The sequence below is a fragment of the Maniola hyperantus genome, chromosome 16 (genome assembly GCF_902806685.2).
Source record: "Maniola hyperantus chromosome 16, iAphHyp1.2, whole genome shotgun sequence".
Lineage (NCBI taxonomy): Eukaryota > Metazoa > Arthropoda > Insecta > Lepidoptera > Nymphalidae > Maniola > Maniola hyperantus.
In genome coordinates, this window is record NC_048551.1 from 7641298 (window position 1) to 7655217 (window position 13920).

The window sequence follows — 13920 nt, forward strand, 5'->3', positions numbered from 1 at the left end:
CGAGACTCGAGTCAATTTTACTACTACGAACTACAGTCGTATTTTTTCGACATTTTGCAGGATAATTCAAAAACTATGATACGTAAAAATAAATAAAAATCTGTTTTAGAATGCACAATTAGTGAAGACCTTTCATATGATACTCCACTTGATATAGAAAATTGAAAATACAAACTATTAGTTCATGACCACAATTTAATTTTTTTTGTGTGATGTAACCACAAATTCACGGTTTTCAGATTTTTCCCCGAATGTCAGCTACTACCTATACCTGCCAAATTTCATGATTCTAGGTCAACGGGAAGTTCCCTGTAGGTTTCTTGACAGACCGACAGACAGACAGACAGACAACAAAGTGCAAGACAGTTTGATAGCAAAATCTATGAAATTAGACTAAACGTGTAGTTATTACAAACATTAGACACACAAACACACACACGAGCAATGATGCCTGCGACTTTTATGTACATTTATGTACAAGAGTGTCAGTTAGCTTATTAAAGTATTACTATTTACGCATAATGTATATCGCAAAAACTTGGAAGTTGAGCATTACAACCATAACGTAAAACAATCGAACATTGTAGATGCAACGATGTTGAATTTGATTCCTTTCACTGAGTCATCTCCGTGTATTGCAAAACCTGCGATTGATACATTCCGAACGTGGCAATTTTTAATGATCGATATGGTGCTCTTTCATGTGTACATTAGTTTATTTTATATCTAGTATTTTGATTGTTAAAAGATTTGTTTGATATATACCTAATAATATAAAAATGCACAAAAATAGACATTCAGATCAATAATTAATTTTGACATAGGCCTATTAACTTCGATTGTCGCATACAATTTTCGTAATACAACTCTGGGCTGTTTTCACTTCCTAATATCTCCTCTTGTGTAGATTTAATTGTCTTACTAAGAAGAATCTAATCGTCAATTAAACATTAGTAATCATCATCATCATCGTCATCATCATCAGCCCACCGCCAGCTCACTACTGAGCACGGGTCTCTTCTCAAAAAGAAAAAGATTTGGATTTGGCCGCACGTGCGGATTAGCAGACTTCACACACATTTGAGAACTGAAAAACTCACAGGCATGCAGGTTTCCTCACGACGTTTTCCTTCACCGTTATCGTCAGCATCGTTACTGTCATTCATCAACAGTTACCTATAGAAATTTCATGCAAGTATTATACAATAATTATGTTCATATTTTATGCCAAAAGTTTGTGTCGATCTCATTATTTGATAGTGACACTGTTACCGAAACTTCACCCGCGGCATCCTGAAATTTAAAGGTCCTTTGTGTGCACGAAAGTTCCTCCCGGCCCAATAAATGAGGTATAATGACGTCACAATGTACGCATATTTATACATAATTAATTCGATTATTAACTTTGTAAAATGGTACGAGAAAATTAAATATGGGTTATTAAATATTATGGATAGTTAAGTATGAGTTGCTTGGAAGAGATCACTTTGACTGATAACTTTACCTTTCGTGTAAAACAATTCGTAACATTGGCATCCGCTAGGAAAAGTTTTTTGAAAATAGGGGTTTGAAAATCGTGTCACGTGGACGTCCATCGCGGGAATAAGCTAGTTTTAATATGTCAGTATTGTATTACATTACATTGGATTTCGAGTTAATTTTATTTTCCCTGCTAAGTATAGTTCTTAAATAGCCACTGGCAGAAAAAACTTTCAGATACATTCACGTAACAATAATGAACAATAGCCATATAAATTTTAATCTCAAGAGCGTTTATAGCTTTTACAATTGCCAACACAAAATAGTACAACGATAGTAACGCCCACGGTATTGGTTCAATAGCGAATGGGATGGATATTGCACCTGTGCTCTCAGGCAGAATGTCTTCTGGAATATGAATTTGGATTTCGCTTTTGCACTATAAACATCGGTAATAGAGATTCATTCTGCCGTAAGAATTTTATGTTTCAAACTAGTCGGACGCGGACGAAGTCGCGAGCATAAGACTTGCGACTCCGTCCGCGTGGACTACACAAATTTCGATCCCCTATTTTACCCATTTAGGGGTTGAATTTTCAAAAATTCTTTCTTAGCGGATGCTTACGTTATATTAGCTATCTGCATGCCAAATTTTAGCCCCATCCATGCAGTAGTTTTAGCTGTGTGTTGGTAGATCAGTCAGTCAGCTTTTTCTTTTATATTATAGATATTTAAGCTAAAATAAGATTTCACCGATATACTCGACTTGATATTCTTTTTAAAAACGGTAAAGAAAAGTTATTTGGTTACATGCATCTGACGTCGTAAGAAGAACTTCACAAAATCTGTACATAACTAACTTTAAAAGCGAACATTAGGTTTGTCATAACCGATGTTCAGCAAAACTTCATTTTGCTGCGCTCCCGCAGAAACTTTACCCCGTGTTTCGCATATCAACATTGCTTTACTAAGAAGGAAGCATTTGCAGTAAGAAAACAAGTGTACGAGCTCTCCCAAGCAAGTTTCCTTCATAAACTCATGTTTGCCATCCACCTACTAGAATCTTAATGAGAGAAAACGATAAAAATGTTCAAGTGTGTCTGAATGCTACTTTATAGGTAAAGTAATAGTTTGTATGAAGTTTAACGATAAGCGTAAACTCGGCCACAAAAATGTTCACGTGAGATCTGCGTGGTAGCTGAATGCAGTATATAGCTTATAAAGTGATTTTCCTAAGTGCTCTTCACACGGCGCGGCGCGGCGTCGGCTACAGTCATTATAATTGCGGTAATGACGGCCGCGTATGACACTACACTAGGCGTCGGATTGCCAATTGAGAGGTAAAAAGAATTGCACCTAATTTAAATGCACTAACGCTGCGCTGCGTGACGCGACACAGCGCTACGCGGCACGTCAAATATAGTTTACATGAGTTTGTATTGAGCAAGGCGCACCTGCCGCGTCACGTCACGTTGCGCAGCGCAGCGTCAGTGCGTTTGGATCATTACTATGCAACACTAGGATTCATCATGATTCATATTTGTTTCATAAGTGCCCTATCTATATCATTAGCACACCATTGGTGGCGCTATATCTTTGTTACAGATGTTGTTTAACTAAAGATTTATAACATTAGAGTTATGATTGTTTTAGATTTTTGCTTGAGCCAAGCATTTTGACCATTTACAATGTTTGCTTGATGCTTCGTGCTTGACAGTGATTGATGCGATTTTATATTTTTGCTTGATGCGACGACGTTCCGACAGTGTTCGAGACATAGAAAATTATATAATACTGGTATATGGAAAAGTGTCGTTAGCTCAATCAATATACTTGACGGAAGCCAATACTACGAGTTTGATGTCAAGCCGTTTGACCGTCTCGGAAGCCCTTAATCATGGATGTTTTAAATAATAATTATTTTAATAGAAATAGCAGTACCCATATATTTCTGAACTATTTTTTAAAGAGCTGTTATAAAATAATACATCCATTATCACTGTGATAAGTGCATTTGTTCCGGATCAATTAATTAAATATTTGCTCATATAACAGGACCGCACCTTTAATACTTGTATTTTATTTCATTCGTGACGAGCTACAGATTTACCGATTTCAATTTAAATGGGAACAATTAATAAGCGGGGCTTATCGCATTTATTCGAACAAGATGAACGCGATGTGTTTTAAATCTGCTACCTATACAAATTATCCCGTTGTTGTGTGAACTGTAAACGCGTTTACACTAAATCGAACCGGGCGTATTGCGGATGCTTCAAAATGTCGACTACCTATTTAAAGAGGAAATTTAAATATTCTATAGTTCGCGACAGGTTGAGATGACAATCTGGGTGTGAGGCGGGGCGATGCCCCGCACACCCGCACGTCACCCGCGTTCGCCCGCAGTGGAGCGTGGGGGCTGTGCGGATGTGCGTATCGTGCCCTTCCCGATTGCTATCTCGACCTATCGTATACTATACTGCCAGTCTAATCTGTACTGCCAGTCGACCATATAATTTAGTGCGGCAATGCATCTGATTCTGTTGTACATCATCTCTAAATTGAATTAAAATAACAGGTTTAATATGTTGCTATCTTTTTCATAACGCTCTCTGCGGAATAAAACAGCAATAGATTTAGGCCGGTCAACGTAGTTTAGAGATTTTTTGTCTCGTGTGAGTGTTAATAAATAATTGAACAGCACTCGCGATAAACCTACTTCTTTATTCTTGTTCTTACGCTTTTTAGATGTTGTGGCTAATTTTTTTGTAAAAAATCCCTAAATTAAACTAAATTGACAGGTCTAAAATGTACTGATATCGTTTTCTGGAAGAAGCAATTTAGTTAGAGATTACATACAATACAACAAAATTAGTCACATTATTTGTGTGTCTAAATATTAAAATTTAGAAATTCGTATCCAATGTAACGATCAAAACAATATTGTTTATAGAATTAGGTATTTGAAAAATGATTCAGTCAAAAAGTAAACGAGTGCCAACGGTAACAAACGATACCTTTGTTTGTTTCAAATCACTTTCGTTTTATTCCTCGCATTGACTAATCTTTTTCAGCTAACGGCTGCATCTCATTGTTTTTATTCCCCTTTTATTAAGGACTTTGCTTTGTTTTTGGAATCGTTCGGTAATTGTAGGATAAGGTTTTATATCGACGAAAGGTATAACCAAAATGGATAAATTGAGTAATGTACTCTGACTGACAGGCTGGCTGACATCAATGTAGTGTAGCTCAAATTATACTAGTTGTTTGGAAAAACTAGTTAGGATGAGGCGTATTTACTTGACCAGGTATTTACATCAGGCATGAGCTTCAAAGTATGATGGATTGTTGTATTATAATTTTACTGAAAAACTCAATTCATCCGATTAATTGAGTAACTGGCATATTAATGTACTCTAACTGGCTAGCTCGCTGACATTAATGTAGCACAAACTACTATAAGGATGTGGCTTATTTAGTCGACCAGGTATTTAGATCAGGTATGCCTTCAAAGTATGCATACCTGTGTACTTAGTATGAGATTTTACAGCTCACAATACGTTAATACAATTTAATTATCATAACACCAGAGTCACATATCACTCAGCTTGCAAGTATAACCTATCTCCGAATGCTAGGTCTAGAAACTTGAGATTTTGCATATTAGACATAGATTATTGCGATACGTAGACCACAGACACGAAAAGATTTTGCAGAAGTTCCACCCAAATGAATCCAACGTCGAAGGTGTCTGTATATGACACTGCCCCACAACAATAATAATCGTTATAAAAAATCCTATATTGGGAGAGTTAAAACAAAAACGAGTGAAGTTATTCACTTGCCTTTTGTAGATTAATTTTGATATTGTCCAATACACTTTTTAATAAAAATAGCACTCGATTTAGTTATTTGAAAAATGAATTTTTTATCACAGTTCATACACGAGTATAAATAAAGAAAAACAATAGAAATCAAGCGGTCGGAATGCAATCGCGTCCGTCATTTGTTTCCGATACCCCCTCCATTCGAAAACCACCATTTGTAACAGAATAGATATAAATTGATGGCTGCAGTAGGTAAGGGAGCCCGCACATAGGTCTACTTGAGACTGTCTTAAGACATAAATATTTATTTTAGGAAAATCATTTATCTTAATAGGTATTAAGATATCGTACAGAAAATGAATGGTTACAATATTAAGAATAATAGTAGATACCCAAAACTTAAGCCTCTAATCTGAAGAAAAACATATTGTGGGCTCTATGTGCACACCTTCCTGTTAATACACGAACATTTGATTTCTACATGGGGTTATTCAAAGGGCAGATCTACAAATTTCTGAAAAGGCGGCCTGCCGGTTTCCGTGGCGCTGCCAATGTTCATGGGCCGCGGTAATCACTGAATATCAGGTGACCTACCTACTCATTTGTTTGCGATTCATATTTAAAAACGTAGTAAGCACTGAAACTAAGTATGTCCGTATCTTAAAACGTACTATGTGCTTTTAGAATAATTGAGAAAAACTAAATATGTAGTACACAATATGCGCTAGCTAGGTATTCAAAATGGCGGTAAAGTAGGTAATTGCGGAAAATTCTCATCAAAACATAAAAATATTGACCGATGCGAATTTCCATTAACCGTAGGTCCTCTAAGTGGTCTGATGTTGAAGCCGCATCACCGCAACTGCCCTATCAATTGCGTACATGTGATTTCACTCAATTTTTGAAACTGACGCGCCCTTCCCCTCTTGAGGGAGTGAGCGCATTACTCAAACCACAGATTATACTGCAATATTTTAGCCTTACTGTTTCTAATATGTCATTTCGTAATAAATTAGATAAATCATATACAATAACGATATTAAAAATTAAGTCAATTTATGTACACGGAAAGTGCATTTACGGACACATTAAGGTATCAATTACGCCAATTCATTGTCATACATTTTGGTAAGGTTGTATATTTACGGATCTAAGTGGTTTGACGGTGTTTATTTCTGATCTTTTTTTGCACGTCTCTATATAAAATTAGTTTTTACTGATAGTTTAGAAGGAAGACGTAAATACAACCATGAGATTGCAAAGGTTTACGTAAAATACCACAGATTCCTGAAAGACATGAGTAATGAGTTACGTAGAGAATAAATGAGTAGAAATGTACCGAATGAATTTCTGGTTGCTAATACATTCTTCATTACCTTTATAAAACAGTTTACTTAATTTTGAAAAGATAGTTTTAATTTTAAAGAAGCACTGCGCTTCGCACTTAATTAAAAATAATTTCATAATCTTTAAAAAAAGATTAATTAAAATACAGGGGACTGTCAGCACTATCTCTGTGTCGCCAGCCTGCTCTGTACAGTTAGTATAAGATTTCATAGTTTTAAAAATACCAAAGTCGAAATCGACTGTTTCCATACATCTACAGGCAGCGACACAGCGGAAATATTGCGAACTAAAGATGATCGAGTGTTTGCGAGTATAGCTTTCAACTTTACGATACCAATTACCACATAACTACGTCACCATCGAGAATGGTTTGCGTTTACCTACACCAATACCAATATCGAGTAATTTGGCAGTACGAGTCCTAAGTTTGACGTCCTAAAACTAGTAAATGACGTCATTTTCGCTTATGGATACGAGTCGATAGTCGAATTGTAACTCACCAAAAAATACTCGGTGAGAGAAGCGTGAAAGCTTATTGATAATTAAACAAAATGATGAAATTTAATAAGTGAAGTGCCTTAATTTGCCCACGGAGGCAAGGAGAATGTTTGGGAAGGTAGTCAAAGCTAACCGTCGTGATTGTGTAACTTAAATTTGGTTCAGCGGCGTAATTTGTGATGTGCGCAGTGTATCGGTCAAAGAAACAGGTTCTCACATAGCCCAAACCCCCCCGTAAGTTGAAGTGGCAGTGAACAATCCTTGCCTGTCGTACTGGGTTGAGCATCCGTCAAAGAAACAGGTTCTCACATAGTCGAAACCCCCCAGCAAGTTGAAGTGGCAGTGAACAATCCATGCCTGTCGTACTGGGTTGAGCATCCGTCAAAGAAACAGGTTCTCACATAGTCGAAACCCCCCAACAAGTTGAAGTGGCAGTGAACAATCCATGCCTGTCGTACTGGGTTGAGCATCCGTCAAAGAAACAGGTTCTCACATAGTCGAAACCCCCCAGCAAGTTGAAGTGGCAGTGAACAATCCATGCCTGTCGTACTTGGTTGAGCATCCGTCAAAGAAACAGGTTCTCACATAGTCGAAACCACCCAGCAAGTTGAAGTGGCAGTGAACAATCCATGCCTGTCGTACTGGGTTGAGCATCCGTCAAAGAAACAGGTTCTCACATAGTCGAAACCCCCCAACAAGTTGAAGTGGCAGTGAACAATCCATGCCTGTCGTACTTGGTTGAGCATCCGTCAAAGAAACAGGTTCTCACATAGTCGAAACCACCCAGCAAGTTGAAGTGGCAGTGAACAATCCATGCCTGTCGTACTTGGTTGAGCATCCGTCAAAGAAACAGGTTCTCACATAGTCGAAACCACCCAGCAAGTTGAAGTGGCAGTGAACAATCCATGCCTGCGTTCCTACTGAGTTGAGATTTGGTACCACAGCATACCTACAAGTACCTAGTGGGGTACCGACCGATGGACCGTTCATATTATAGAGTAGGTACCTAACGTGAAGTGGCTGAATGAGGATGCCTCAAGACTGGATGTAGAAGACTGACATCCACAGGCTAAAATGATAGATAATGATAATAGTGCATCTCGGATGAATCATTTTGTGCAGCGATGACTGGATGTAGAAGACAGACATCCACAGGCTAAAATGATAGATAATGATAATAGTGCATCTCGGATGAATCATTTTGTGCAGCGATGACTGGATGTAGAAGACAGACATCCACAGGCTAAAATGATAGATAATGATAATAGTGCATCTCGGATGAATCATTTTGTGCAGCGATGACTGGATGTAGAAGACAGACATCCACAGGCTAAAATGATAGATAATGATAATAGTGCATCTCGGATGAATCATTTTGTGCAGCGATGATTGGATGTAGAAGACAGACATCCACAGGCTAAAATGATAGATAATGATAATAGTGCATCTCGGATGAATCATTTTGTGCAGCGATAGCCATCCATACATATAGCTCGCAGAATGCATTTACTTGTAGCGTTGTAAGATCGATCACAAAGAGTATGTCACACCTTGATCATTGAGGCAAAGGTAAGATATGCACAATTTATTACCTACCTATACCTAGGTACCTAATACCTACATAATATTATTCTAAGCCTTATGGGTAGGTACATCAAACGTGTGGCTCAAATTTCCTACTAAGTAGGTGCCTACTTACATTAATTTATGATTCAATTATACATATAAGTTGGTACCTACATCTGATAAAATCAACCCATTTTTTCACCAGAATAGAAACCTAGGTAGGTACCTACCTACCAGGTATATTAAGAAACATACATACAATAACAGAAAATACCTACCTACTACCTACCATTACTTGCATCCATTCACAAACAAGAAAGTAGGTACTTAATTTATCTATATATAAAAAAGGAAAAGCTGACTGACTGATCTATCTAATTGAAATTTGTGTAGTCCTCGCGGACAAAATCGCGGGCACAATCTAGTATAGAAGGGTATAAGTTAGTAAAATTTTGTATGAAATGGACCTACCTACCAAATTTAGCTAGGTTATTATATTAAGTATTTTTCTAAAATAAATTATTATTTTCAGGTTGCAGATCATCTATGGTACCTAACCTATACTTACCAGATTATGTTGCCTATCTTCCAGCTACCTAAGCTAGGGCCACTAGAACCTAACTGAATTCAAGAGTCAAGACTGCAACTAACCTGGGGGTCATCAGACTTGTAGAATACCTATATAATTTGAACTGTTTATGATGTACCTACTTAAATACACCTTATGAATTTTACAGCTGATGTAAAATACTTATACGCATACCTACCTACTTATAGTATCTAATTTAAATTTAAACAAAAGAATTTAATTTGTTTTATTTCATCCTAAAAAAAGTAAGTTTTCAGATGATACTAATAATAGTTAAAAAGTATTCTGGAATTTGCCTGCCTGGATATTTCCGGGAATCTATGATCAAAACTAAATTAAAATGACAGGTTTATGTGTATTGCTGTTCCTTTCATAAGCTCCCTGCACTGCAGAAAAGGATAGCAATACATTTAGACCTCGTCTAACAGAATTAGCCACACTGTCCCCAACTGTTTGTGCACCAAGTCTCATCAAAATCGGTTCAACACTTCAAAGATTAGCTCACAATTTTTTTAATTATGAGCTTATTGAGAACGTAACAGGCAATTTTCAATTTTGTTTATTTGTATGAACATTTTGAAACGTGCAGCCTTGATGGGGGTAGCTGAGGTAAAAGGGAGGGGAGGGAAATCATTCCCTTGGAAGGAGTGATTTTCCGCCGGGGATGTATACTTTTTTAAATGATTTTTAATTTTGATAAAATTGTCATTGACTTAAAACAGCCTCGGTAGGGGGCGGCGGGGTAAGTCAACCCCTTCACTCCTTCAGCCAGAGACTCACTCACGTTTTGTATGGATGAATCCAGAGACTCCGGAACGTCCCTATCTCCTCTTCTTTTCTCCATCAAGGCGGCAAGTCTCAAAAGCTAGCCCGTTGTATGTAGGTATGAATTAAAATGCCTATAAAAGAATCTTATGGCATGACTAGCTATAAAAACACTATGTTCATAATAGAAAAGCAGAGACAAAAAACATTTTATTTACTATTAAATTTTTATATTGTTATAAAACTGTAGTTTGTTGCGCAGTGTTACTGCACTTAGATGACTTATGAGGATTCTGTAGAGTGTAGTCTTGATGCAGCAAAATCAACTTGCATTCTTCTAACAAAGTGGATTAGGCAGGTGGTGTGGTCATTCACAGGCTGTTAACATAACGTAACTAACTGGTCCACAGTTATCACTGAAAAAATAGAAATTATTGATCTTTAATTTTTTAAATTGCTAATTAGACAAGAACTATTCTTCTTATTTTACTATCTATCTTAATGAGGTCTAAGTTTTATTTATAATATTAATTAATAAGTAGATGATGCCCGTGACTTTATCCGCGCTGATTTAAAGGGTAAAAGTAGCCTATCTCCTTCTCCAGCATGTAACAAAGCTCCACACTAAATAATTTATACTCGCAACTTCATTTATCTTGTGGGAACTGTTCGATTTTCAGAGCCTAGTTTATTTAAAAATAGGCTATATCCATCCCCAGGATGAAAGATCTTTGTACCTTTTGTCAAAATTGGTTGAACGGATTAGCTGTAAAAAGCCAGCAGATAGATAGACAGATAACCTTTATACATACACTAAAATACAGCTCAAACTCAAGGTCCCGAACTTAATTACATGTCTTAAACAAAGAAAACTGAATTGATTATTAAAGAGTTGCCTTTCTGTAGTAGATTACCTAGATGTTTTATTGCAACTTTAACTTCAGTGTACCACAAGATTATGTCTAAAATGTGTTGTCATTTATCAAGCGGTCAGTAGTCAAAACTGTTCTAACAAATATAATTATTAATGATGGCTCAGCCCTTTTTGAACTCATTTAATGCTAGGTACCTAGTAGACAGTAATTATTTAAGTAGGTAGGTACATATGAAGTTATGTTATGATTTAACTATACTCTTCAAACCTGGCCACTTGTCTATGTGTCCAAATTCAGATCAAGAGATTTGTATTACCTAGTAATTAGTACATTATGTGAGCGTGATCCGAAGAGAGAGAGTAAACTTACTTAAGGTCGTCAGTCCAGCGGGTTGGAGGTCGTCCCACACTGCGCTTGCTGATACGCGGTCTCCACTTCAGAACACGTCTGCCCCATCGGTTCTGCGGCAGACGTGGCCTGCCCACTGCCAGTACAGATTTCTAATTCGTTGGGCTATGTTAGTCACTCTGGTCATCCAACGGATTTCGTTGTTACGGATTTTGTCCCTCAGAGTTACCCAATATAGCCCGCTAAGCGACTTTGAACTTGTGGACAAGGCCAACTGTCAGTGTCCACGTTTCAGCACCATACGTCATCACAGGTAGGACACATTCATTAAAGACTTTCGTCTTTAGGCTTTGGGGTATCGACGAATTGAAGACTTGACGCAATTTTCCAAATGCTGCCCAGCCCAGCTTATTTTTCTGTCAGCTTCCTTGTCGAAGTTGTTTCTACAAAGTTGTATTACGTACAATAATATATACCTAATAATCAGTAAAACTTCAGTTTTCTAGTTAAAACTAAAGCGATTGTTCCGTTTGTTTCAGTCTCAACTCTCAGTTTCAGTTATGATAAAAGGTTATGTTGGTTTCGTTGGTTTGTTTTGTTTTATTTTTTTACTGACAATGACAGAGTAACAGACTAGAAAGCGGTAACTTTTTTTTTTATCTGATGAAAATTTGGCTCTGGACACAAGTTTCTTGAGGTTTTTAGTGATCTTAGACAAATTACCATAGACACACACACCATAGACTAAGTGGTGGACTGTCACTTGTTTGTCATTGTCACGCTGTCAATCTGTCATTGTCAATCTGTCAAAAACGTCAATAAACGAAATAATAAATGCCAAACTCAACAAAATGGCAGCGTATATCTGTCCCCCTTTTTTTGCGAACGTGTAAGAGAGACAAATTGTGGCGAGAGTTGGACCATCACGTTTACTATTTCTTTTACTCGATGAGTCCAATACTGACTGTTATGGCCAACTCATACTGCCGGACAATACGTAAACATTGACCGTGAGGAGTAAACGAAACGATAAACGATAAATGCATTGTTCAATCTTGTACTAACTGTACTGTACAAAGGACGGGCAAGTATCAACATTCGCATTCAATGGCTCCTTCCCACAAACCTAATATATTTTCAATTTTCAACCGCCCTCACTCCACTTTGGGTTTTCGACTTTTAATAGGATTTATCGTTTTAGACGAATTGTGCTTTCGTTTGGGCAGCAGTATTTTATGTCACTTTATCCATTAAGGTTTATGAATTTGGCAATTGATAAACCTATAGATACCAAACATATGGTATAATAATATGGTATGATGATGATATAGTAGATGATAGTTTTAAATTATATGCTAAAAAAATAAGCATGTGACTAGACTACCCGTCTTAATAATCGTCATCATGATCAAACCATAGCCGGTTCACTACAGAGCACAGGTCTCCTCTCAGTATGAGAAGGGTTTGGCCATAGGCCACCACGCTGGCCAAGTGTGGATTGGCGGACTTCACACACCTTTGAGAACATTATGGAGAACTCTCAGGCATGCAGGTTTCTTCATAATATTCTCCTTCACCGTTAAAGCGATGATATTTAATTACTTAAAACGCACATAATGCACTAAACGCACGAGCGTGCACGGGATCGAACCCCCAACCTCCTGAATAGGAGGTGGTTGTCGTAACTATTAGGCTATCACGGCTTAATAGGCATGAATGTAATGTACATAAAGATTACATACATTACATATTTCAGATAGAATTACTTAAATATTGTTTTAATGATTTTATTGGGAAATAAACCCTTTATTTTTTATAATACTGTAGACTTTTTACTGTAGCTTCTTTTCTTTTAAATTTATAGAGTAATTTTTTTTTATTCCTCGCGACAAAGTAAAACTTTAATAAAGCAGCTTCTTATGAATAAGAAGCCTCTTATATATTAGTAGTAGATTTTTTAAATATTCAAAAAATCTACTACTATCTAATTTTTCCAATAGGTGTTCAAACTTATTTGCCAACCCAGAAGAGGAAATCAGCCAGCGTCTATCTGCACCTTATAATATTTTTAGGTATCAAACAAACAGGGCTATTTGCTCTATCATACAACCCATTTACTCGTAAGTGACTACCGAGTCTACCGCGAAGGGTGCCGCATCAAAGAGGATGCACTCTTACACCCGATAATACCCCTTTATCGTATTCATACTTTAAAACGAAAATTTGCAAAACGATCATAAAACCCGCCATACATTGGGCCTGATACGCGATAAAACGTGTGAAGGGTCAAACGACCGCCGATACATCATAAAATTATATGAAAGTCAAGTCAGGGAAAGTGAGAGGTGAACAGAGCACGCCAAATTTATTGCAGCCTGCTCTCGATACCTATTGTGGAGAGCTTTTTTTATGAGTTTAAAAAAATAATTTCACAAAAATATCCGCCGTTAACGACACGCATGAGGACTAGACGGTCAAGCCCGGTCAACACATTTTCAAATGGTTTTTTTATTGTTGCAATATGTCATATTAACGTCTATACCGGAGTATGCATTTAAATCTGTATTAAAAATAAAACTTAATATAGACGTTACACTATAATTGTTATAAATTCGTAGTTAATATC

At 37.0% G+C, this 13920-nt stretch overlaps 2 protein-coding genes across 5 annotated transcripts in view; both read right to left on the reverse strand.

Annotated features, from left to right (window-relative positions):
* The window catches only part of Rpt3 (26S proteasome regulatory subunit Rpt3), a 96248-nt gene extending 91410 nt beyond the window's left edge, over positions 1-4838 (reverse strand). The window contains exon 1 of the mRNA XM_034977010.2: positions 4828-4838. The gene's annotated coding sequence lies outside the window, so the exon portion shown is untranslated. The remainder of the gene's footprint in view (positions 1-4827) is intronic.
* The window catches only part of LOC117989611 (semaphorin-2A-like), a 420606-nt gene that overhangs the window by 42196 nt on the left and 364490 nt on the right, over positions 1-13920 (reverse strand). The window lies entirely within an intron of this gene.